The sequence below is a fragment of the Aegilops tauschii genome, chromosome 6 (assembly GCF_002575655.3).
Source record: "Aegilops tauschii subsp. strangulata cultivar AL8/78 chromosome 6, Aet v6.0, whole genome shotgun sequence".
In the NCBI taxonomy this organism is placed as follows: domain Eukaryota; kingdom Viridiplantae; phylum Streptophyta; class Magnoliopsida; order Poales; family Poaceae; genus Aegilops; species Aegilops tauschii.
Window position 1 is genome coordinate 58,797,980 of NC_053040.3, and position 27,028 is coordinate 58,825,007.

A 27,028-nucleotide genomic window follows, 5' to 3' on the forward strand; every position below is an offset into this window, starting at 1 on the left:
TTTCAATTTTAGTGTTTTATAGCTCAAAATAATTTGTAAATGCATGAAAAATAACAAATGAAGTCAGAAAGGATTGAAAATGATGATGTGGCTTTGAATGGTGCATTTTGAACACACAAAAAGTCAGGAGTGCAAATAAGTTTTAAAAAATGAAATCCCTTTGTAACAGACGGGTTTCCGTATGAAATCCTGATACTTTGAAAGAGATTGTCCGTTTTGTACACGAAGTGCATCCAGTTTTTGCCGTAACCCTCTCAACTTTCTTGCACATGCTATGTGGATGAAATGATGATACCATGCCAACTTTCAACCTTTTCAGAGTTCATTTGAAATGCTTTTCAATTTTAGGGTTTTATAGCTCAAAATAATTAGTAAATGCATGAAAAATAACAAATGAAATCAGAAAGGATTGAAAAATGATGATGTGGCTTTGAATGGTGCATTTTGAACACACAAAGAGTCAGGAGTTCAAATAAGGTTTTAGAAAATGAAATCCCTTTGTGACAGACGAGTTTCCGTATGAAATCCTGATACTTTGAAAGAGATTGTCCGTTTTGTACACGAAGTGCATCCAGTTTTTGCCGTAACCCTCTCAACTTTCTTGCACATGCTATGTGGATGAAATGATCATACCATGCCAACTTTCAACCTTTTCAGAGTTCATTTGAAATGCTTTTCAATTTTAGGGTCTTATAGCTCAAAATAATTAGTAATGCATGAAAAATAACAAATGAAGTCAGAAAGGATTGAAAAATGATGATGTGGCTTTGAATGGTGCATTTTGAACACACAAAAAGTCAGGAGTTCAAATAAGTTTGAAAAAATGAAATCCCTTTGTAACACACGAGTTTTAAAAAATAACAGACGAGTTTCCGTCCGAAGCCCTGATACTTTGAAATAGATTGTCTGTTTTGTACACGAAGTGCATCCAGTTTTTGCCGTAACCCTCTCAACTTTGTTGCACATGCTATGTGGATGAAATGATGATACCATGCCAACTTTCAACCTTTTCAGAGTTCATTTGAAATGCTTTCAATTTTAGGGTCTTATAGCTCAAAATAATTAGTAAATGCATGAAAAATAACAAATAAAGTCAGAAAGGATTGAAAAATGATGATGTGGCTTTGAATGGTGCATTTTGAACACACAAAAAGTCAGGAGTTCAAATAAGTTTAAAAAATGAAATCCCTTTGTAACAGACGAGTTTCCGTATGAAATCCTATTACTTTGAAAGAGATTGTCCGTTTTGTACACGAAGTGCATCCAGTTTTTGCCGTAACCCTCTCAACTTTCTTGCACATGCTATGTGGATGAAATGATGATACCATGCCAACTTTCAACCTTTTCAGAGTTCATTTGAAATGCTTTTCAATATTAGGGTCTTATAGCTCAACATAATTAGTAAATGCATGAAAAATAACAAATGAAGTCAGAAAGGATTGAAAAATGATGATGTGGCTTTGAATGGTGAATTTTGAACACACAAAAAGTCAGGAGTTCAAATAAGTTTTAAAAAATGAAATCCCTTTGTAACAGACGAGTTTCCGTATGAAATCCTGATACTTTGAAAGAGATTGTCCGTTTTGTACACGAAGTGCATCCAGTTTTTGCCGTAACCCTCTCAACTTTCTTGCACATGCTATGTGGATGAAATGATGATACGATGCCAACTTTCAACCTTTTCAGAGTTCATTTGAAATGCTTTTCAATTTTAGGGTCTTATAGCTCAAAATAATTAGTAAATGCATGAAAAATAACAAATGAAGTCAGAAAGGATTGAAAAATGATGATGTGGCTTTGAATGGTGCATTTTGAACACACAAAAAGTCAGGAGTTCAAATAAGATTTAAAAAATGAAATCCCTTTGTAACAGACGAGTTTCCGTATAAAATCCTGATACTTTGAAAGAGATTGTCCATTTTGTACACGAAGTGCATCAAGTTTTTGCCGTAACCCCTCTCAACTTTCTTGCACATGCTATGTGGATGAAATGATGATACCATGCCAACTTTCAACCTTTTCAGAGTTCATTTGAAATGCTTTTCAATTTTAGGGTCTTATAGCTCAAAATAATTAGTAAATGCATGAAAAATAACAAATGAAGTCAGAAAGGATTGAAAAATGATGATGTGGCTTTGAATGGTGCATTTTGAACACACAAAAAGTCAGGAGTTCAAATAAGATTTAAAAAATGAAATCCCTTTGTAACAGACGAGTTTCCGTATAAAATCCTGATACTTTGAAAGAGATTGTCCGTTTTGTACACGAAGTGCATCAAGTTTTTGCCGTAACCCCTCTCAACTTTCTTGCACATGTTATGTGGATGAAATGATGATACCATGCCAACTTTCAACCTTTTCAGAGTTCATTTGAAATGCTTTTCAATTTTAGTGTTTTATAGCTCAAAATAATTTGTAAATGCATGAAAAATAACAAATGAAGTCAGAAAGGATTGAAAATGATGATGTGGCTTTGAATGGTGCATTTTGAACACACAAAAAGTCAGGAGTGCAAATAAGTTTTAAAAAATGAAATCCCTTTGTAACAGACGGGTTTCCGTATGAAATCCTGATACTTTGAAAGAGATTGTCCGTTTTGTACACGAAGTGCATCCAGTTTTTGCCGTAACCCTCTCAACTTTCTTGCACATGCTATGTGGATGAAATGATGATACCATGCCAACTTTCAACCTTTTCAGAGTTCATTTGAAATGCTTTTCAATTTTAGGGTTTTATAGCTCAAAATAATTAGTAAATGCATGAAAAATAACAAATGAAATCAGAAAGGATTGAAAAATGATGATGTGGCTTTGAATGGTGCATTTTGAACACACAAAGAGTCAGGAGTTCAAATAAGTTTTAGAAAATGAAATCCCTTTGTGACAGACGAGTTTCCGTATGAAATCCTGATACTTTGAAAGAGATTGTCCGTTTTGTACACGAAGTGCATCCAGTTTTTGCCGTAACCCTCTCAACTTTCTTGCACATGCTATGTGGATGAAATGATCATACCATGCCAACTTTCAACCTTTTCAGAGTTCATTTGAAATGCTTTTCAATTTTAGGGTCATATAGCTCAAAATAATTAGTAAATGCATGAAAAATAACAAATGAAGTCAGAAAGGATTGAAAAATGATGATGTGGCTTTGAATGGTGCATTTTGAACACACAAAAAGTCAGGAGTTCAAATAAGTTTGAAAAAAATGAAATCCCTTTGTAACACACGAGTTTCCGTATGAAATCCTGGTACTTTGAAAGAGATTGTCCGTTTTGTACACGAAGTGCATCCAGTTTTTGCCGTAACCCTCTCAACTTTCTTGCACATGCTATGTGGATGAAATGATGATACCATGCCAACTTTCAACCTTTTCAGAGTTCATTTGAAATGCTTTTCAATTTTAGGGTCTTATAGCTCAAAATAATTAGTAAATGCATGAAAAATAACAAATGAAGTCAGAAAGGATTGAAAAATGATGATGTGGCTTTGAATGGTGCATTTTGAACACACAAAAAGTCAGGAGTTCAAATAAGATTTAAAAAATGAAATCCCTTTGTAACAGACGAGTTTCCGTATAAAATCCTGATACTTTGAAAGAGATTGTCCGTTTTGTACACGAAGTGCATCAAGTTTTTGCCGTAACCCCTCTCAACTTTCTTGCACATGCTATGTGGATGAAATGATGATACCATGCCAACTTTCAACCTTTTCAGAGTTCATTTGAAATGCTTTTCAATTTTAGTGTTTTATAGCTCAAAATAATTTGTAAATGCATGAAAAATAACAAATGAAGGCAGAAAGGATTGAAAATGATGATGTGGCTTTGAATGGTGCATTTTGAACACACAAAAAGTCAGGAGTTCAAATAAGTTTGAAAAAATGAAATCCCTTTGTAACACACGAGTTTTAAAAAATAACAGACGAGTTTCCGTCCGAAGCCCTGATACTTTGAAATAGATTGTCTGTTTTGTACACGAAGTGCATCCAGTTTTTGCCGTAACCCTCTCAACTTTGTTGCACATGCTATGTGGATGAAATGATGATACCATGCCAACTTTCAACCTTTTCAGAGTTCATTTGAAATGCTTTTCAATTTTAGGGTCTTATAGCTCAAAATAATTAGTAAATGCATGAAAAATAACAAATAAAGTCAGAAAGGATTGAAAAATGATGATGTGGCTTTGAATGGTGCATTTTGAACACACAAAAAGTCAGGAGTTCAAATAAGTTTAAAAAATGAAATCCCTTTGTAACAGACGAGTTTCCGTATGAAATCCTATTACTTTGAAAGAGATTGTCCGTTTTGTACACGAAGTGCATCCAGTTTTTGCCGTAACCCTCTCAACTTTCTTGCACATGCTATGTGGATGAAATGATCATACCATGCCAACTTTCAACCTTTTCAGAGTTCATTTGAAATGCTTTTCAATTTTAGGGTCTTATAGCTCAAAATAATTAGTAAATGCATGAAAAATAACAAATGAAGTCAGAAAGGATTGAAAAATGATGATGTGGCTTTGAATGGTGCATTTTGAACACACAAAAAGTCAGGAGTTCAAATAAGTTTGAAAAAATGAAATCCCTTTGTAACACACGAGTTTTAAAAAATAACAGACGAGTTTCCGTCCGAAGCCGTGATACTTTGAAATAGATTGTCTGTTTTGTACACGAAGTGCATCCAGTTTTTGCCGTAACCCTCTCAACTTTGTTGCACATGCTATGTGGATGAAATGATGATACCATGCCAACTTTCAACCTTTTCAGAGTTCATTTGAAATGCTTTTCAATTTTAGGGTCTTATAGCTCAAAATAATTAGTAAATGCATGAAAAATAACAAATAAAGTCAGAAAGGATTGAAAAATGATGATGTGGCTTTGAATGGTGCATTTTGAACACACAAAAAGTCAGGAGTTCAAATAAGTTTAAAAAATGAAATCCCTTTGTAACAGACGAGTTTCCGTATGAAATCCTATTACTTTGAAAGAGATTGTCCGTTTTGTACACGAAGTGCATCCAGTTTTTGCCGTAACCCTCTCAACTTTCTTGCACATGCTATGTGGATGAAATGATGATACCATGCCAACTTTCAACCTTTTCAGAGTTCATTTGAAATGCTTTTCAATATTAGGGTCTTATAGCTCAACATAATTAGTAAATGCATGAAAAATAACAAATGAAGTCAGAAAGGATTGAAAAATGATGATGTGGCTTTGAATGGTGAATTTTGAACACACAAAAAGTCAGGAGTTCAAATAAGTTTAAAAAAATGAAATCCCTTTGTAACAGACGAGTTTCCGTATGAAATCCTGATACTTTGAAAGAGATTGTCCGTTTTGTACACGAAGTGCATCCAGTTTTTGCCGTAACCCTCTCAACTTTCTTGCACATGCTATGTGGATGAAATGATGATACCATGCCAACTTTCAACCTTTTCAGAGTTCATTTGAAATGCTTTTCAATTTTAGGGTCTTATAGCTAAAAATAATTAGTAAATGCATGAAAAATAACAAATGAAGTCAGAAAGGATTGAAAAATGATGATGTGGCTTTGAATGGTGCATTTTGAACACACAAAAAGTCAGGAGTTCAAATAAGATTTAAAAAATGAAATCCCTTTGTAACAGACGAGTTTCCGTATAAAATCCTGATACTTTGAAAGAGATTGTCCATTTTGTACACGAAGTGCATCAAGTTTTTGCCGTAACCCCTCTCAACTTTCTTGCACATGCTATGTGGATGAAATGATGATACCATGCCAACTTTCAACCTTTTCAGAGTTCATTTGAAATGCTTTTCAATTTTAGGGTCTTATAGCTCAAAATAATTAGTAAATGCATGAAAAATAACAAATAAAGTCAGAAAGGATTGAAAAATGATGATGTGGCTTTGAATGGTGCATTTTGAACACACAAAAAGTCAGGAGTTCAAATAAGTTTAAAAAATGAAATCCCTTTGTAACAGACGAGTTTCCGTATGAAATCCTATTACTTTGAAAGAGATTGTCCGTTTTGTACACGAAGTGCATCCAGTTTTTGCCGTAACCCTCTCAACTTTCTTGCACATGCTATGTGGATGAAATGATGATACCATGCCAACTTTCAACCTTTTCAGAGTTCATTTGAAATGCTTTTCAATATTAGGGCTTATAGCTCAACATAATTAGTAAATGCATGAAAAATAACAAATGAAGTCAGAAAGGATTGAAAAATGATGATGTGGCTTTGAATGGTGAATTTTGAACACACAAAAAGTCAGGAGTTGAAATAAGTTTAAAAAATGAAATCCCTTTGTAACAGACGAGTTTCCGTATGAAATCCTATTACTTTGAAAGAGATTGTCCGTTTTGTACACGAAGTGCATCCAGTTTTTGCCGTAATCCTCTCAACTTTCTTGCACATGCTATGTGGATGAAATGATGATACCATGCCAACTTTCAACCTTTTCAGAGTTCATTTGAAATGCTTTTCAATTTTAGGGTCTTATAGCTCAAAATAATTAGTAAATGCATGAAAAATAACAAATGAAGTCAGAAAGGATTGAAAAATGATGATGTGGCTTTGAATGGTGCATTTTGAACACACAAAAAGTCAGGAGTTCAAATAAGTTTAAAAAAATGAAATCCCTTTGTAACAGACGAGTTTCCGTATGAAATCCTATTACTTTGAAAGAGATTGTCCGTTTTGTACACGAAGTGCATCCAGTTTTTGCCGTAACCCTCTCAACTTTCTTGCACATGCTATGTGGATGAAATGATGATACCATGCTAACTTTCAACCTTTTCAGAGTTCTTTTGAAATGCTTTTCAATATTAGGGTCTTATAGCTCAACATAATTAGTAAATGCATGAAAAATAACAAATGAAGTCAGAAAGGATTGAAAAATGATGATGTGGCTTTGAATGGTGAATTTTGAACACACAAAAAGTCAGGAGTTCAAATAAGTTTTAAAAAATGAAATCCCTTTGTAACAGACGAGTTTCCGTATGAAATCCTGATACTTTGAAAGAGATTGTCCGTTTTGTACACGAAGTGCATCCAGTTTTTGCCGTAACCCTCTCAACTTTGTTGCACATGCTATGTGGATGAAATGATGATACCATGCCAACTTTCAACCTTTTCAGAGTTCATTTGAAATGCTTTTCAATTTTAGGGTCTTATAGCTCAAAATAATTAGTAAATGCATGAAAAATAACAAATAAAGTCAGAAAGGATTGAAAAATGATGATGTGGCTTTGAATGGTGCATTTTGAACACACAAAAAGTCAGGAGTTCAAATAAGTTTAAAAAAATGAAATCCCTTTGTAACAGACGAGTTTCCGTATGAAATCCTATTACTTTGAAAGAGATTGTCCGTTTTGTACACGAAGTGCATCCAGTTTTTGCCGTAACCCTCTCAACTTTCTTGCACATGCTATGTGGATGAAATGATGATACCATGCCAACTTTCAACCTTTTCAGAGTTCATTTGAAATGCTTTTCAATATTAGGGTCTTATAGCTCAACATAATTAGTAAATGCATGAAAAATAACAAATGACGTCAGAAAGGATTGAAAAATGATGATGTGGCTTTGAATGGTGAATTTTGAACACACAAAAAGTCAGGAGTTCAAATAAGTTTTAAAAAATGAAATCCCTTTGTAACAGACGAGTTTCCGTATGAAATCCTGATACTTTGAAAGAGATTGTCCGTTTTGTACACGAAGTGCATCCAGTTTTTGCCGTAACCCTCTCAACTTTCTTGCACATGCTATGTGGATGAAATGATGATACCATGCCAACTTTCAACCTTTTCAGAGTTCATTTGAAATGCTTTTCAATTTTAGGGTCTTATAGCTCAAAATAATTAGTAAATGCATGAAAAATAACAAATGAAGTCAGAAAGGATTGAAAAATGATGATGTGGCTTTGAATGGTGCATTTTGAACACACAAAAAGTCAGGAGTTCAAATAAGATTTAAAAAATGAAATCCCTTTGTAACAGACGAGTTTCCGTATAAAATCCTGATACTTTGAAAGAGATTGTCCATTTTGTACACGAAGTGCATCAAGTTTTTGCCGTAACCCCTCTCAACTTTCTTGCACATGCTATGTGGATGAAATGATGATACCATGCCAACTTTCAACCTTTTCAGAGTTCATTTGAAATGCTTTTCAATTTTAGGGTCTTATAGCTCAAAATAATTAGTAAATGCATGAAAAATAACAAATAAAGTCAGAAAGGATTGAAAAATGATGATGTGGCTTTGAATGGTGCATTTTGAACACACAAAAAGTCAGGAGTTCAAATAAGTTTAAAAAATGAAATCCCTTTGTAACAGACGAGTTTCCGTATGAAATCCTATTACTTTGAAAGAGATTGTCCGTTTTGTACACGAAGTGCATCCAGTTTTTGCCGTAACCCTCTCAACTTTCTTGCACATGCTATGTGGATGAAATGATGATACCATGCCAACTTTCAACCTTTTCAGAGTTCATTTGAAATGCTTTTCAATATTAGGGCTTATAGCTCAACATAATTAGTAAATGCATGAAAAATAACAAATGAAGTCAGAAAGGATTGAAAAATGATGATGTGGCTTTGAATGGTGAATTTTGAACACACAAAAAGTCAGGAGTTGAAATAAGTTTAAAAAATGAAATCCCTTTGTAACAGACGAGTTTCCGTATGAAATCCTATTACTTTGAAAGAGATTGTCCGTTTTGTACACGAAGTGCATCCAGTTTTTGCCGTAATCCTCTCAACTTTCTTGCACATGCTATGTGGATGAAATGATGATACCATGCCAACTTTCAACCTTTTCAGAGTTCATTTGAAATGCTTTTCAATTTTAGGGTCTTATAGCTCAAAATAATTAGTAAATGCATGAAAAATAACAAATGAAGTCAGAAAGGATTGAAAAATGATGATGTGGCTTTGAATGGTGCATTTTGAACACACAAAAAGTCAGGAGTTCAAATAAGATTTAAAAAATGAAATCCCTTTGTAACAGACGAGTTTCCGTATAAAATCCTGATACTTTGAAAGAGATTGTCCATTTTGTACACGAAGTGCATCAAGTTTTTGCCGTAACCCCTCTCAACTTTCTTGCACATGCTATGTGGATGAAATGATGATACCATGCCAACTTTCAACCTTTTCAGAGTTTATTTGAAATGCTTTTCAATTTTAGGGTCTTATAGCTCAAAATAATTAGTAAATGCATGAAAAATAACAAATGAAGTCAGAAAGGATTGAAAAATGATGATGTGGCTTTGAATGGTGCATTTTGAACACACAAAAAGTCAGGAGTTCAAATAAGATTTAAAAAATGAAATCCCTTTGTAACAGACGAGTTTCCGTATAAAATCCTGATACTTTGAAAGAGATTGTCCGTTTTGTACACGAAGTGCATCAAGTTTTTGCCGTAACCCCTCTCAACTTACTTGCACATGCTATGTGGATGAAATGATGATACCATGCCAACTTTCAACCTTTTCAGAGTTCATTTGAAATGCTTTTCAATTTTAGGGTCTTATAGCTCAAAATAATTAGTAAATGCATGAAAAATAACAAATGAAGTCAGAAAGGATTGAAAAATGATGATGTGGCTTTGAATGGTGCATTTTGAACACACAAAAAGTCAGGAGTTCAAATAAGATTTAAAAAATGAAATCCCTTTGTAACAGACGAGTTTCCGTATAAAATCCTGATACTTTGAAAGAGATTGTCCGTTTTGTACACGAAGTGCATCAAGTTTTTGCCGTAACCCCTCTCAACTTTCTTGCACATGCTATGTGGATGAAATGATGATACCATGCCAACTTTCAACCTTTTCAGAGTTCATTTGAAATGCTTTTCAATTTTAGTGTTTTATAGCTCAAAATAATTTGTAAATGCATGAAAAATAACAAATGAAGTAAGAAAGGATTGAAAATGATGATGTGGCTTTGAATGGTGCATTTTGAACACACAAAAAGTCAGGAGTGCAAATAAGTTTTAAAAAATGAAATCCCTTTGTAACAGACGGGTTTCCGTATGAAATCCTGATACTTTGAAAGAGATTGTCCGTTTTGTACACGAAGTGCATCCAGTTTTTGCCGTAACCCTCTCAACTTTCTTGCACATGCTATGTGGATGAAATGATCATACCATGCCAACTTTCAACCTTTTCAGAGTTCATTTGAAATGCTTTTCAATTTTAGGGTCTTATAGCTCAAAATAATTAGTAAATGCATGAAAAATAACAAATGAAGTCAGAAAGGATTGAAAAATGATGATGTGGCTTTGAATGGTGCATTTTGAACACACAAAAAGTCAGGAGTTCAAATAAGTTTGAAAAAATGAAATCCCTTTGTAACACACGAGTTTTAAAAAATAACAGACGAGTTTCCGTCCGAAGCCCTGATACTTTGAAATAGATTGTCTGTTTTGTACACGAAGTGCATCCAGTTTTTGCCGTAACCCTCTCAACTTTGTTGCACATGCTATGTGGATGAAATGATGATACCATGCCAACTTTCAACCTTTTCAGAGTTCATTTGAAATGCTTTTCAATTTTAGGGTCTTATAGCTCAAAATAATTAGTAAATGCATGAAAAATAACAAATAAAGTCAGAAAGGATTGAAAAATGATGATGTGGCTTTGAATGGTGCATTTTGAACACACAAAAAGTCAGGAGTTCAAATAAGTTTAAAAAATGAAATCCCTTTGTAACAGACGAGTTTCCGTATGAAATCCTATTACTTTGAAAGAGATTGTCCGTTTTGTACACGAAGTGCATCCAGTTTTTGCCGTAACCCTCTCAACTTTCTTGCACATGCTATGTGGATGAAATGATGATACCATGCCAACTTTCAACCTTTTCAGAGTTCATTTGAAATGCTTTTCAATATTAGGGCTTATAGCTCAACATAATTAGTAAATGCATGAAAAATAACAAATGAAGTCAGAAAGGATTGAAAAATGATGATGTGGCTTTGAATGGTGAATTTTGAACACACAAAAAGTCAGGAGTTCAAATAAGTTTTAAAAAATGAAATCCCTTTGTAACAGACGAGTTTCCGTATGAAATCCTGATACTTTGAAAGAGATTGTCCGTTTTGTACACGAAGTGCATCCAGTTTTTGCCGTAACCCTCTCAACTTTCTTGCACATGCTATGTGGATGAAATGATGATACCATGCCAACTTTCAACCTTTTCAGAGTTCATTTGAAATGCTTTTCAATTTTAGGGTCTTATAGCTCAAAATAATTAGTAAATGCATGAAAAATAACAAATGAAGTCAGAAAGGATTGAAAAATGATGATGTGGCTTTGAATGGTGCATTTTGAAAACACAAAAAGTCAGGAGTTCAAATAAGATTTAAAAAATGAAATCCCTTTGTAACAGACGAGTTTCCGTATAAAATCCTGATACTTTGAAAGAGATTGTCCGTTTTGTACACGAAGTGCATCAAGTTTTTGCCGTAACCCCTCTCAACTTTCTTGCACATGCTATGTGGATGAAATGATGATACCATGCCAACTTTCAACCTTTTCAGAGTTCATTTGAAATGCTTTTCAATTTTAGGGTCTTATAGCTCAAAAATAATTAGTAAATGCATGAAAAATAACAAATGAAGTCAGAAAGGATTGAAAAATGATGATGTGGCTTTGAATGGTGCATTTTGAACACACAAAAAGTCAGGAGTTCAAATAAGATTTAAAAAATGAAATCCCTTTGTAACAGACGAGTTTCCGTATAAAATCCTGATACTTTGAAAGAGATTGTCCGTTTTGTACACGAAGTGCATCAAGTTTTTGCCGTAACCCCTCTCAACTTTCTTGCACATGCTATGTGGATGAAATGATGATACCATGCCAACTTTCAACCTTTTCAGAGTTCATTTGAAATGCTTTTCAATTTTAGTGTTTTATAGCTCAAAATAATTTGTAAATGCATGAAAAATAACAAATGAAGTCAGAAAGGATTGAAAATGATGATGTGGCTTTGAATGGTGCATTTTGAACACACAAAAAGTCAGGAGTGCAAATAAGTTTTAAAAAATGAAATCCCTTTGTAACAGACGGGTTTCCGTATGAAATCCTGATACTTTGAAAGAGATTGTCCGTTTTGTACACGAAGTGCATCCAGTTTTTGCCGTAACCCTCTCAACTTTCTTGCACATGCTATGTGGATGAAATGATGATACCATGCCAACTTTCAACCTTTTCAGAGTTCATTTGAAATGCTTTTCAATTTTAGGGTTTTATAGCTCAAAATAATTAGTAAATGCATGAAAAATAACAAATGAAATCAGAAAGGATTGAAAAATGATGATGTGGCTTTGAATGGTGCATTTTGAACACACAAAGAGTCAGGAGTTCAAATAAGTTTTAGAAAATGAAATCCCTTTGTGACAGACGAGTTTCCGTATGAAATCCTGATACTTTGAAAGAGATTGTCCGTTTTGTACACGAAGTGCATCCAGTTTTTGCCGTAACCCTCTCAACTTTCTTGCACATGCTATGTGGATGAAATGATCATACCATGCCAACTTTCAACCTTTTCAGAGTTCATTTGAAATGCTTTTCAATTTTAGGGTCATATAGCTCAAAATAATTAGTAAATGCATGAAAAATAACAAATGAAGTCAGAAAGGATTGAAAAATCATGATGTGGCTTTGAATGGTGCATTTTGAACACACAAAAAGTCAGGAGTTCAAATAAGATTTAAAAAATGAAATCCCTTTGTAACAGACGAGTTTCCGTATAAAATCCTGATACTTTGAAAGAGATTGTCCGTTTTGTACACGAAGTGCATCAAGTTTTTGCCGTAACCCCTCTCAACTTTCTTGCACATGCTATGTGGATGAAATGATGATACCATGCCAACTTTCAACCTTTTCAGAGTTCATTTGAAATGCTTTTCAATTTTAGGGTCTTATAGCTCAAAATAATTTGTAAATGCATGAAAAATAACAAATGAAGTAAGAAAGGATTGAAAATGATGATGTGGCTTTGAATGGTGCATTTTGAACACACAAAAAGTCAGGAGTGCAAATAAGTTTTAAAAAATGAAATCCCTTTGTAACAGACGGGTTTCCGTATGAAATCCTGATACTTTGAAAGAGATTGTCCGTTTTGTACACGAAGTGCATCCAGTTTTTGCCGTAACCCTCTCAACTTTCTTGCACATGCTATGTGGATGAAATGATCATACCATGCCAACTTTCAACCTTTTCAGAGTTCATTTGAAATGCTTTTCAATTTTAGGGTCTTATAGCTCAAAATAATTAGTAAATGCATGAAAAATAACAAATGAAGTCAGAAAGGATTGAAAAATGATGATGTGGCTTTGAATGGTGCATTTTGAACACACAAAAAGTCAGGAGTTCAAATAAGTTTGAAAAAATGAAATCCCTTTGTAACACACGAGTTTTAAAAAATAACAGACGAGTTTCCGTCCGAAGCCCTGATACTTTGAAATAGATTGTCTGTTTTGTACACGAAGTGCATCCAGTTTTTGCCGTAACCCTCTCAACTTTGTTGCACATGCTATGTGGATGAAATGATGATACCATGCCAACTTTCAACCTTTTCAGAGTTCATTTGAAATGCTTTTCAATTTTAGGGTCTTATAGCTCAAAATAATTAGTAAATGCATGAAAAATAACAAATAAAGTCAGAAAGGATTGAAAAATGATGATGTGGCTTTGAATGGTGCATTTTGAACACACAAAAAGTCAGGAGTTCAAATAAGTTTAAAAAATGAAATCCCTTTGTAACAGACGAGTTTCCGTATGAAATCCTATTACTTTGAAAGAGATTGTCCGTTTTGTACACGAAGTGCATCCAGTTTTTGCCGTAACCCTCTCAACTTTCTTGCACATGCTATGTGGATGAAATGATGATACCATGCCAACTTTCAACCTTTTCAGAGTTCATTTGAAATGCTTTTCAATATTAGGGCTTATAGCTCAACATAATTAGTAAATGCATGAAAAATAACAAATGAAGTCAGAAAGGATTGAAAAATGATGATGTGGCTTTGAATGGTGAATTTTGAACACAAAAAAAGTCAGGAGTTCAAATAAGTTTTAAAAAATGAAATCCCTTTGTAACAGACGAGTTTCCGTATGAAATCCTGATACTTTGAAAGAGATTGTCCGTTTTGTACACGAAGTGCATCCAGTTTTTGCCGTAACCCTCTCAACTTTCTTGCACATGCTATGTGGATGAAATGATGATACCATGCCAACTTTCAACCTTTTCAGAGTTCATTTGAAATGCTTTTCAATTTTAGGGTCTTATAGCTCAAAATAATTAGTAAATGCATGAAAAATAACAAATGAAGTCAGAAAGGATTGAAAAATGATGATGTGGCTTTGAATGGTGCATTCTGAACACACAAAAAGTCAGGAGTTCAAATAAGATTTAAAAAATGAAATCCCTTTGTAACAGACGAGTTTCCGTATAAAATCCTGATACTTTGAAAGAGATTGTCCGTTTTGTACACGAAGTGCATCAAGTTTTTGCCGTAACCCCTCTCAACTTTCTTGCACATGCTATGTGGATGAAATGATGATACCATGCCAACTTTCAACCTTTTCAGAGTTCATTTGAAATGCTTTTCAATTTTAGGGTCTTATAGCTCAAAATAATTAGTAAATGCATGAAAAATAACAAATGAAGTCAGAAAGGATTGAAAAATGATGATGTGGCTTTGAATGGTGCATTTTGAACACACAAAAAGTCAGGAGTTCAAATAAGATTTAAAAAATGAAATCCCTTTGTAACAGACGAGTTTCCGTATAAAATCCTGATACTTTGAAAGAGATTGTCCGTTTTGTACACGAAGTGCATCAAGTTTTTGCCGTAACCCCTCTCAACTTTCTTGCACATGCTATGTGGATGAAATGATGATACCATGCCAACTTTCAACCTTTTCAGAGTTCATTTGAAATGCTTTTCAATTTTAGTGTTTTATAGCTCAAAATAATTTGTAAATGCATGAAAAATAACAAATGAAGTCAGAAAGGATTGAAAATGATGATGTGGCTTTGAATGGTGCATTTTGAACACACAAAAAGTCAGGAGTGCAAATAAGTTTTAAAAAATGAAATCCCTTTGTAACAGACGGGTTTCCGTATGAAATCCTGATACTTTGAAAGAGATTGTCCGTTTTGTACACGAAGTGCATCCAGTTTTTGCCGTAACCCTCTCAACTTTCTTGCACATGCTATGTGGATGAAATGATGATACCATGCCAACTTTCAACCTTTTCAGAGTTCATTTGAAATGCTTTTCAATTTTAGGGTTTTATAGCTCAAAATAATTAGTAAATGCATGAAAAATAACAAATGAAATCAGAAAGGATTGAAAAATGATGATGTGGCTTTGAATGGTGCATTTTGAACACACAAAGAGTCAGGAGTTCAAATAAGTTTTAGAAAATGAAATCCCTTTGTGACAGACGAGTTTCCGTATGAAATCCTGATACTTTGAAAGAGATTGTCCGTTTTGTACACGAAGTGCATCCAGTTTTTGCCGTAACCCTCTCAACTTTCTTGCACATGCTATGTGGATGAAATGATCATACCATGCCAACTTTCAACCTTTTCAGAGTTCATTTGAAATGCTTTTCAATTTTAGGGTCATATAGCTCAAAATAATTAGTAAATGCATGAAAAATAACAAATGAAGTCAGAAAGGATTGAAAAATGATGATGTGGCTTTGAATGGTGCATTTTGAACACACAAAAAGTCAGGAGTTCAAATAAGTTTGAAAAAAATGAAATCCCTTTGTAACACACGAGTTTCCGTATGAAATCCTGGTACTTTGAAAGAGATTGTCCGTTTTGTACACGAAGTGCATCCAGTTTTTGCCGTAACCCTCTCAACTTTCTTGCACATGCTATGTGGATGAAATGATGATACCATGCCAACTTTCAACCTTTTCAGAGTTCATTTGAAATGCTTTTCAATTTTAGGGTCTTATAGCTCAAAATAATTAGTAAATGCATGAAAAATAACAAATGAAGTCAGAAAGGATTGAAAAATGATGATGTGGCTTTGAATGGTGCATTTTGAACACACAAAAAGTCAGGAGTTCAAATAAGATTTAAAAAATGAAATCCCTTTGTAACAGACGAGTTTCCGTATAAAATCCTGATACTTTGAAAGAGATTGTCCGTTTTGTACACGAAGTGCATCAAGTTTTTGCCGTAACCCCTCTCAACTTTCTTGCACATGCTATGTGGATGAAATGATGATACCATGCCAACTTTCAACCTTTTCAGAGTTCATTTGAAATGCTTTTCAATATTAGGGTCTTATAGCTCAAAAAAATTAGTAAATGCATGAAAAATAACAAATGAAGTCAGAAAGGATTGAAAAATGATGATGTGGCTTTGAATGGTGCATTTTGAACACACAAAATGTCAGGAGTTCAAATAAGATTTAAAAAATGAAATCCCTTTGTAACAGACGAGTTTCCGTATAAAATCCTGATACTTTGAAAGAGATTGTCCGTTTTGTACACGAAGTGCATCAAGTTTTTGCCGTAGCCCCTCTCAACTTTCTTGCACATGCTATGTGGATGAAATGATGATACCATGCAAACTTTCAACCTTTTCAGAGTTCATTTGAAATGCTTTTCAATTTTAGTGTTTTATAGCTCAAAATAATTTGTAAATGCATGAAAAATAACAAATGAAGGCAGAAAGGATTGAAAATGATGATGTGGCTTTGAATGGTGCATTTTGAACACACAAAAAGTCAGGAGTTCAAATAAGTTTTAAAAAATGAAATCCCTTTGTAACAGACGGGTTTCCGTATGAAATCCTGATACTTTGAAAGAGATTGTCCGTTTTGTACACGAAGTGCATCCAGTTTTTGCCGTAACCCTCTCAACTTTCTTGCACATGCTATGTGGATGAAATGATGATACCATGCCAACTTTCAACCTTTTCAGAGTTCATTTGAAATGCTTTTCAATTTTAGGGTTTTATAGCTCAAAATAATTAGTAAATGCATGAAAAATAACAAATGAAATCAGAAAGGATTGAAAAATGATGATGTGGCTTTGAATGGTGCATTTTGAACACACAAAGAGTCAGGAGTTCAAATAAGTTTTAGAAAATGAAATCCCTTTGTGACAGACGAGTTTCCGTATGAAATCCTGATACTTTGAAAGAGATTGTCCGTTTTGTACACGAAGTGCATCAAGTTTTTGCCGTAACCCTCTCAACTTTCTTGCACATGCTATGTGGATGAAACGATCATACCATGCCAACTTTCAACCTTTTCAGAGTTCATTTGAAATGCTTTTCAATTTTAGGGTCTTATAGCTCAAAATAATTAGTAAATGCATGAAAAATAACAAATGAAGTCAGAAAGGATTGAAAAATGATGATGTGGCTTTGAATGGTGCATTTTGAACACACAAAAAGTCAGGAGTTCAAATAAGTTTGAAAAAATGAAATCCCTTTGTAGCACACGAGTTTTAAAAAATAACAGACGAGTTTCCGTCCGAAGCCCTGATACTTTGAAAGAGACTGTCCGTTTTGTACACGAAGTGCATCCAGTTTTTGCCGTAACCCTCTCAACTTTGTTGCACATGCTATGTGGATGAAATGATGATACCATGCCAACTTTCAACCTTTTCAGAGTTCATTTGAAATGCTTTTCAATTTTAGGGTCTTATAGCTCAAAATAATTAGTAAATGCATGAAAAATAACAAATAAAGTCAGAAAGCATTGAAAAATGATGATGTGGCTTTGAATGGTGCATTTTGAACACACAAAAAGTCAGGAGTTCAAATAAGTTTTAAAAAATGAAATCCCTTTGTAACAGACGAGTTTCCGTATGAAATCCTATTACTTTGAAAGAGATTGTCCGTTTTGTACACGAAGTGCATCCAGTTTTTGCCGTAACCCTCTCAACTTTCTTGCACATGCTATGTGGATGAAATGATGATACCATGCCAACTTTCAACCTTTTCAGAGTTCATTTGAAATGCTTTTCAATATTAGGGTCTTATAGCTCAACATAATTAGTAAATGCATGAAAAATAACAAATGAAGTCAGAAAGGATTGAAAAATGATGATGTGGCTTTGAATGGTGCATTTTGAACACACAAAAAGTCAGGAGTTCTAATAAGTTTTAAAAAATGAAATCCCTTTGTAACAGACGAGTTTCCGTATGAAATCCTGATACTTTGAAAGAGATTGTCCGTTTTGTACACGAAGTGCATCCAGTTTTTGCCGTAACCCTCTCAACTTTCTTGCACATGCTATGTGGATGAAATGATGATACCATGAGAACTTTCAACCTTTTCAGAGTTCATTTGAAATGCTTTTCAATTTTAGGGTTTTATAGCTCAAAATAATTAGTAAATGCATGAAAAATAACAAATGAAGTCAGAAAGGATTGAAAAATGATGATGTGGCTTTGAATGGTGCATTTTGAACACACAAAAAGTCAGGAGTTCAAATAAGTTTTAAAAAATGAAATCCCTTTGTAACAGACGAGTTTCCGTATGAAATCCTGATACTTGGAAAGAGATTGTCCGTTTTGTACACAAAGTGCATCCAGTTTTTGCCGTAACCCTCTCAACTTTCTTGCACATGCTATGTGGATGAAACGATCATACCATGCCAACTTTCAACCTTTTCAGAGTTCATTTGAAATGCTTTTCAATTTTAGGGTCTTATAGCTCAAAATAATTAGTAAATGCATGAAAAATAACAAATGAAGTCAGAAAGGATTGAAAAATGATGATGTGGCTTTGAATGGTGCATTTTGAACACACAAAAAGTCAGGAGTTCAAATAAGTTTGAAAAAATGAAATCCCTTTGTAGCACACGAGTTTTAAAAAATAACAGACGAGTTTCCGTCCGAAGCCCTGATACTTTGAAAGAGATTGTCTGTTTTGTACACGAAGTGCATCCAGTTTTTGCCGTAACCCTCTCAACTTTGTTGCACATGCTATGTGGATGAAATGATGATACCATGCCAACTTTCAACCTTTTCAGAGTTCATTTGAAATGCTTTTCAATTTTAGGGTCTTATAGCTCAAAATAATTAGTAAATGCATGAAAAATAACAAATAAAGTCAGAAAGGATTGAAAAATGATGATGTGGCTTTGAATGGTGCATTTTGAACACACAAAAAGTCAGGAGTTCAAATAAGTTTAAAAAAAATGAAATCCCTTTGTAACAGACGAGTTTCCGTATGAAATCCTATTACTTTGAAAGAGATTGTCCGTTTTGTACACGAAGTGCATCCAGTTTTTGCCGTAACCCTCTCAACTTTCTTGCACATGCTATGTGGATGAAATGATCATACCATGCCAACTTTCAACCTTTTCAGAGTTCATTTGAAATGCTTTTCAATTTTAGGGTCATATAGCTCAAAATAATTAGTAAATGCATGAAAAATAACAAATGAAGTCAGAAAGGATTGAAAAATGATGATGTGGCTTTGAATGGTGCATTTTGAACACACAAAAAGTCAGGAGTTCAAATAAGTTTGAAAAAAATGAAATCCCTTTGTAACACACGAGTTTCCGTATGAAATCCTGGTACTTTGAAAGAGATTGTCCGTTTTGTACACGAAGTGCATCCAGTTTTTGCCGTAACCCTCTCAACTTTCTTGCACATGCTATGTGGATGAAATGATGATACCATGCCAACTTTCAACCTTTTCAGAGTTCATTTGAAATGCTTTTCAATTTTAGGGTCTTATAGCTCAAAATAATTAGTAAATGCATGAAAAATAACAAATGAAGTCAGAAAGGATTGAAAAATGATGATGTGGCTTTGAATGGTGCATTTTGAACACACAAAAAGTCAGGAGTTCAAATAAGATTTAAAAAATGAAATCCCTTTGTAACAGACGAGTTTCCGTATAAAATCCTGATACTTTGAAAGAGATTGTCCGTTTTGTACACGAAGTGCATCAAGTTTTTGCCGTAACCCCTCTCAACTTTCTTGCACATGCTATGTGGATGAAATGATGATACCATGCCAACTTTCAACCTTTTCAGAGTTCATTTGAAATGCTTTTCAATATTAGGGTCTTATAGCTCAAAAAAATTAGTAAATGCATGAAAAATAACAAATGAAGTCAGAAAGGATTGAAAAATGATGATGTGGCTTTGAATGGTGCATTTTGAACACACAAAATGTCAGGAGTTCAAATAAGATTTAAAAAATGAAATCCCTTTGTAACAGACGAGTTTCCGTATAAAATCCTGATACTTTGAAAGAGATTGTCCGTTTTGTACACGAAGTGCATCAAGTTTTTGCCGTAGCCCCTCTCAACTTTCTTGCACATGCTATGTGGATGAAATGATGATACCATGCAAACTTTCAACCTTTTCAGAGTTCATTTGAAATGCTTTTCAATTTTAGTGTTTTATAGCTCAAAATAATTTGTAAATGCATGAAAAATAACAAATGAAGGCAGAAAGGATTGAAAATGATGATGTGGCTTTGAATGGTGCATTTTGAACACACAAAAAGTCAGGAGTTCAAATAAGTTTTAAAAAATGAAATCCCTTTGTAACAGACGGGTTTCCGTATGAAATCCTGATACTTTGAAAGAGATTGTCCGTTTTGTACACGAAGTGCATCCAGTTTTTGCCGTAACCCTCTCAACTTTCTTGCACATGCTATGTGGATGAAATGATGATACCATGCCAACTTTCAACCTTTTCAGAGTTCATTTGAAATGCTTTTCAATTTTAGGGTTTTATAGCTCAAAATAATTAGTAAATGCATGAAAAATAACAAATGAAATCAGAAAGGATTGAAAAATGATGATGTGGCTTTGAATGGTGCATTTTGAACACACAAAGAGTCAGGAGTTCAAATAAGTTTTAGAAAATGAAATCCCTTTGTGACAGACGAGTTTCCGTATGAAATCCTGATACTTTGAAAGAGATTGTCCGTTTTGTACACGAAGTGCATCAAGTTTTTGCCGTAACCCTCTCAACTTTCTTGCACATGCTATGTGGATGAAACGATCATACCATGCCAACTTTCAACCTTTTCAGAGTTCATTTGAAATGCTTTTCAATTTTAGGGTCTTATAGCTCAAAATAATTAGTAAATGCATGAAAAATAACAAATGAAGTCAGAAAGGATTGAAAAATGATGATGTGGCTTTGAATGGTGCATTTTGAACACACAAAAAGTCAGGAGTTCAAATAAGTTTGAAAAAATGAAATCCCTTTGTAGCACACGAGTTTTAAAAAATAACAGACGAGTTTCCGTCCGAAGCCCTGATACTTTGAAAGAGACTGTCCGTTTTGTACACGAAGTGCATCCAGTTTTTGCCGTAACCCTCTCAACTTTGTTGCACATGCTATGTGGATGAAATGATGATACCATGCCAACTTTCAACCTTTTCAGAGTTCATTTGAAATGCTTTTCAATTTTAGGGTCTTATAGCTCAAAATAATTAGTAAATGCATGAAAAATAACAAATAAAGTCAGAAAGCATTGAAAAATGATGATGTGGCTTTGAATGGTGCATTTTGAACACACAAAAAGTCAGGAGTTCAAATAAGTTTTAAAAAAATGAAATCCCTTTGTAACAGACGAGTTTCCGTATGAAATCCTATTACTTTGAAAGAGATTGTCCGTTTTGTACACGAAGTGCATCCAGTTTTTGCCGTAACCCTCTCAACTTTCTTGCACATGCTATGTGGATGAAATGATGATACCATGCCAACTTTCAACCTTTTCAGAGTTCATTTGAAATGCTTTTCAATATTAGGGTCTTATAGCTCAACATAATTAGTAAATGCATGAAAAATAACAAATGAAGTCAGAAAGGATTGAAAAATGATGATGTGGCTTTGAATGGTGCATTTTGAACACACAAAAAGTCAGGAGTTCTAATAAGTTTTAAAAAATGAAATCCCTTTGTAACAGACGAGTTTCCGTATGAAATCCTGATACTTTGAAAGAGATTGTCCGTTTTGTACACGAAGTGCATCCAGTTTTTGCCGTAACCCTCTCAACTTTCTTGCACATGCTATGTGGATGAAATGATGATACCATGAGAACTTTCAACCTTTTCAGAGTTCATTTGAAATGCTTTTCAATTTTAGGGTTTTATAGCTCAAAATAATTAGTAAATGCATGAAAAATAACAAATGAAGTCAGAAAGGATTGAAAAATGATGATGTGGCTTTGAATGGTGCATTTTGAACACACAAAAAGTCAGGAGTTCAAATAAGTTTTAAAAAATGAAATCCCTTTGTAACAGACGAGTTTCCGTATGAAATCCTGATACTTGGAAAGAGATTGTCCGTTTTGTACACAAAGTGCATCCAGTTTTTGCCGTAACCCTCTCAACTTTCTTGCACATGCTATGTGGATGAAACGATCATACCATGCCAACTTTCAACCTTTTCAGAGTTCATTTGAAATGCTTTTCAATTTTAGGGTCTTATAGCTCAAAATAATTAGTAAATGCATGAAAAATAACAAATGAAGTCAGAAAGGATTGAAAAATGATGATGTGGCTTTGAATGGTGCATTTTGAACACACAAAAAGTCAGGAGTTCAAATAAGTTTGAAAAAATGAAATCCCTTTGTAGCACACGAGTTTTAAAAAATAACAGACGAGTTTCCGTCCGAAGCCCTGATACTTTGAAAGAGATTGTCTGTTTTGTACACGAAGTGCATCCAGTTTTTGCCGTAACCCTCTCAACTTTGTTGCACATGCTATGTGGATGAAATGATGATACCATGCCAACTTTCAACCTTTTCAGAGTTCATTTGAAATGCTTTTCAATTTTAGGGTCTTATAGCTCAAAATAATTAGTAAATGCATGAAAAATAACAAATAAAGTCAGAAAGGATTGAAAAATGATGATGTGGCTTTGAATGGTGCATTTTGAACACACAAAAAGTCAGGAGTTCAAATAAGTTTAAAAAAAATGAAATCCCTTTGTAACAGACGAGTTTCCGTATGAAATCCTATTACTTTGAAAGAGATTGTCCGTTTTGTACACGAAGTGCATCCAGTTTTTGCCGTAACCCTCTCAACTTTCTTGCACATGCTATGTGGATGAAATGATGATACCATGCCAACTTTCAACCTTTTCAGAGTTCATTTGAAATGCTTTTCAATATTAGGGTCTTATAGCACAACATAATTAGTAAATGCATGAAAAATAACAAATGAAGTCAGAAAGGATTGAAAAATGATGATGTGGCTTTGAATGGTGCATTTTGAACACACAAAAAGTCAGGAGTTCTAATAAGTTTTAAAAAAATGAAATCCCTTTGTAACAGACGAGTTTCCGTATGAAATCCTGATACTTTGAAAGAGATTGTCCGTTTTGTACACGAAGTGCATCCAGTTTTTGCCGTAACCCTCTCAACTTTCTTGCACATGCTATGTGGATGAAATGATGATACCATGACAACTTTCAACCTTTTCAGAGTTCATTTGAAATGCTTTTCAATTTTAGGGTTTTATAGCTCAAAATAATTAGTAAATGCATGAAAAATAACAAATGAAGTCAGAAAGGATTGAAAAATGATGATGTGGCTTTGAATGGTGCATTTTGAACACACAAAAAGTCAGGAGTTCAAATAAGTTTTAAAAAATGAAATCCCTTTGTAACAGACGAGTTTCCGTATGAAATCCTGATACTTGGAAAGAGATTGTCCGTTTTGTACACAAAGTGCATCCAGTTTTTGCCGTAACCCTCTCAACTTTCTTGCACATGCTATGTGGATGAAATGATGATACGATGCCAACTTTCAACCTTTTCAGAGTTCATTTGAAATGCTTTTCAATTTTAGGGTCTTATAGCTCAAAATAATTAGTAAATGCATGAAAAATAACAAATGAAGTCAGAAAGGATTGAAAAATGATGATGTGGCTTTGAATGGTGCATTTTGAACACACAAAAAGTCAGGAGTTCAAATAAGATTTAAAAAATGAAATCCCTTTGTAACAGACGAGTTTCCGTATAAAATCCAGATACTTTGAAAGAGATTGTCCGTTTTGTACACGAAGTGCATCCAATTTTTGCCGTAACCCCTCTCAACTTTCTTGCACATGCTATGCGGGTGAAATGATGATACCATGCCAACTTTCAACCTTTTCAGAGTTCATTTGAAATGCTTTTCAATTTTAGTGTTTTATAGCTCAAAATAATTTGTAAATGCATGAAAAATAACAAATGAAGTCAGAAAGGATTGAAAATGATGATGTGGCTTTGAATGGTGCATTTTGAACACACAAAAAGTCAGGAGTTCAAATAAGTTTTAAAAAATGAAATCCCTTTGTAACAGACGAGTTTCCGTATGAAATCCTGATAGTTTGAAAGAGATTATCCGTTTTGTACACGAAGTGCATCCAGTTTTTGCCGTAACCCTCTCAACTTTCTTGCACATGCTATGTGGATGAAATGATGAGACCATGCCAACTTTCAACCTTTTCAGAGTTCATTTGAAATGCTTTTCAATTTTAGGGTTTTATAGCTCAAAATAATTAGTAAATGCATGAAAAATAACAAATGAAGTCAGAAAGGATTGAAAAATGATGATGTGGCTTTGAATGGTGCATTTTGAACACATAAAAAGTCAGGAGTTCAAATAAGTTTTAAAAAATGAAATCCCTTTGTAACAGACGAGTTTCCGTATGAAATCCTGATACTTGGAAAGAGATTGTCCGTTTTGTACACAAAGTACATCCAGTTTTTGCCGTAACCCTCTCAACTTTCTTGCACATGCTATGTGGATGAAATGATGATACCATGCCAACTTTCAACCTTTTCAGAGTTCATTTGAAATGCTTTTCAATTTTAGGGTCTTATAGCTCAAAATAATTAGTAAATGCATGAAAAATAACAAATGAAGTCAGAAAGGATTGAAAAATGATGATGTGGCTTTGAATGGTGCATTTTGAACACACAAAAAGTCAGGAGTTCAAATAAGATTTATAAAAATGAAATCCCTTTGTAACACACGAGTTTCCGTATAAAATCCTGATACTTTGAAAGAGATTCTCCGTTTTGTACACGAAGTGCATCAAGTTTTTGCCGTAACCCCTCTCAACTTTCTTGCACATGCTATGTGGATGAAATGATGATACCATGCCAACTTTCAACCTTTTCAGAGTTCATTTGAAATGCTTTTTCAATTTTAGTGTTTTATAGCTCAAAATAATTTGTAAATGCATGAAATATAACAAATGAAGTCAGAAAGGGATTGAAAATGATGATGTGGCTTTGAATGGTGCATTTTGAACACACAAAAAGTCAGGAGTTCAAAATAAGTTTAAAAAATGAAATCCCTTTGTAACAGACGGGTTTTCCGTATGAAATCCTGATACTTTGAAAGAGATTGTCCGTTTTGTACACGAAGTGCATCCAGTTTTTGCCGTAACCCTCTCAACTTTCTTGCACATGCTATGTGGATGAAATGATGATACCATGCCAACTTTCAACCTTTTCAGAGTTCATTTGAAATGCTTTTCAATTTTAGGGTTTTATAGCTCAAAATAATTAGTAAATGCATGAAAAATAACAAATGAAATCAGAAAGGATTGAAAAATGATGATGTGGCTTTGAATGGTGCATTTTGAACACACAAAGAGTCAGGAGTTCAAATAAGTTTTAGAAAATGAAATCCCTTTGTGACAGACGAGTTTCCGTATGAAATCCTGATACTTTGAAAGAGATTGTCCGTTTTGTACACGAAGTGCATCCAGTTTTAGCCGTAACCCTCTCAACTTTCTTGCACATGCTATGTGGATGAAATGATCATACCATGCCAACTTTCAACCTCTTCAGAGTTCATTTGAAATGCTTTTCAATTTTAGGGTCTTATAGCTCAAAATAATTAGTAAATGCATGAAAAATAACAAATGAAGTCAGAAAGGATTGAAAAATGATGATGTGGCTTTGAATGGTGCATTTTGAACACACAAAAAGTCAGGAGTTCAAATAAGTTTTAAAAAATGAAATCCCTTTGTAACACACGAATGTCCGTATGAAATCCTGATACTTTGAAAGAGATTGTCCGTTTTGTACACGAAGTGCATCCAGTTTTTGCCGTAACCCTCTCAACTTTCTTGCACATGCTATGTGGATGAAATGATGATACCATGCCAACTTTCAACCTTTTCAGAGTTCATTTGAAATGCTTTTCAATATTAGGGCTTATAGCTCAACATAATTAGTAAATGCATGAAAAATAACAAATGAAGTCAGAAAGGATTGAAAAATGATGATGTGGCTTTGAATGGTGAATTTTGAACACACAAAAAGTCAGGAGTTCAAATAAGTTTTAAAAAATGAAATCCCTTTGTGACAGACGAGTTTCCGTATGAAATCCTGATACTTTGAAAGAGATTGTCCGTTTTGTACACGAAGTGCATCCAGTTTTTGCCGTAACCCTCTCAACTTTCTTGCACATGCTATGTGGATGAAATGATGATACCATGCCAACTTTCAACCTTTTCAGAGTTCATTTGAAATGCTTTTCAATTTTAGGGTCTTATAGCTCAAAATAATTAGTAAATGCATGAAAAATAACAAATGAAGTCAGAAAGGATTGAAAAATGATGATGTGGCTTTGAATGGTGCATTTTGAACACACAAAAAGTCAGGAGTTCAAATAAGTTTTAAAAAATGAAATCCCTTTGTAACAGACGAGTTTCCGTATGAAATCCTCATACTTTGAAAGAGATTGTCCGTTTTGTACACGAAGTGCATCCAGTTTTTGCCGTAACCTTCTCAACTTTCTTGCACATGCTATGTGGATGAAATGATGATACCATGCCAACTTTCAACCTTTTCAGAGTTCATTTGAAATGCTTTTCAATTTTAGGGTCTTATAGCTCAAAATAATTAGTAAATGCATGAAAAATAACAAATGAAGTCAGAAAGGATTGAAAAATGATGATGTGGCTTTGAATGGTGCATTTTGAACACACAAAAAGTCAGGAGTTCAAATAAGTTTAAAAAAATGAAATCCCTTTGTAACACACGAGAGTCCGTATGAAATCCTGATACTTTGAAAGAGATTG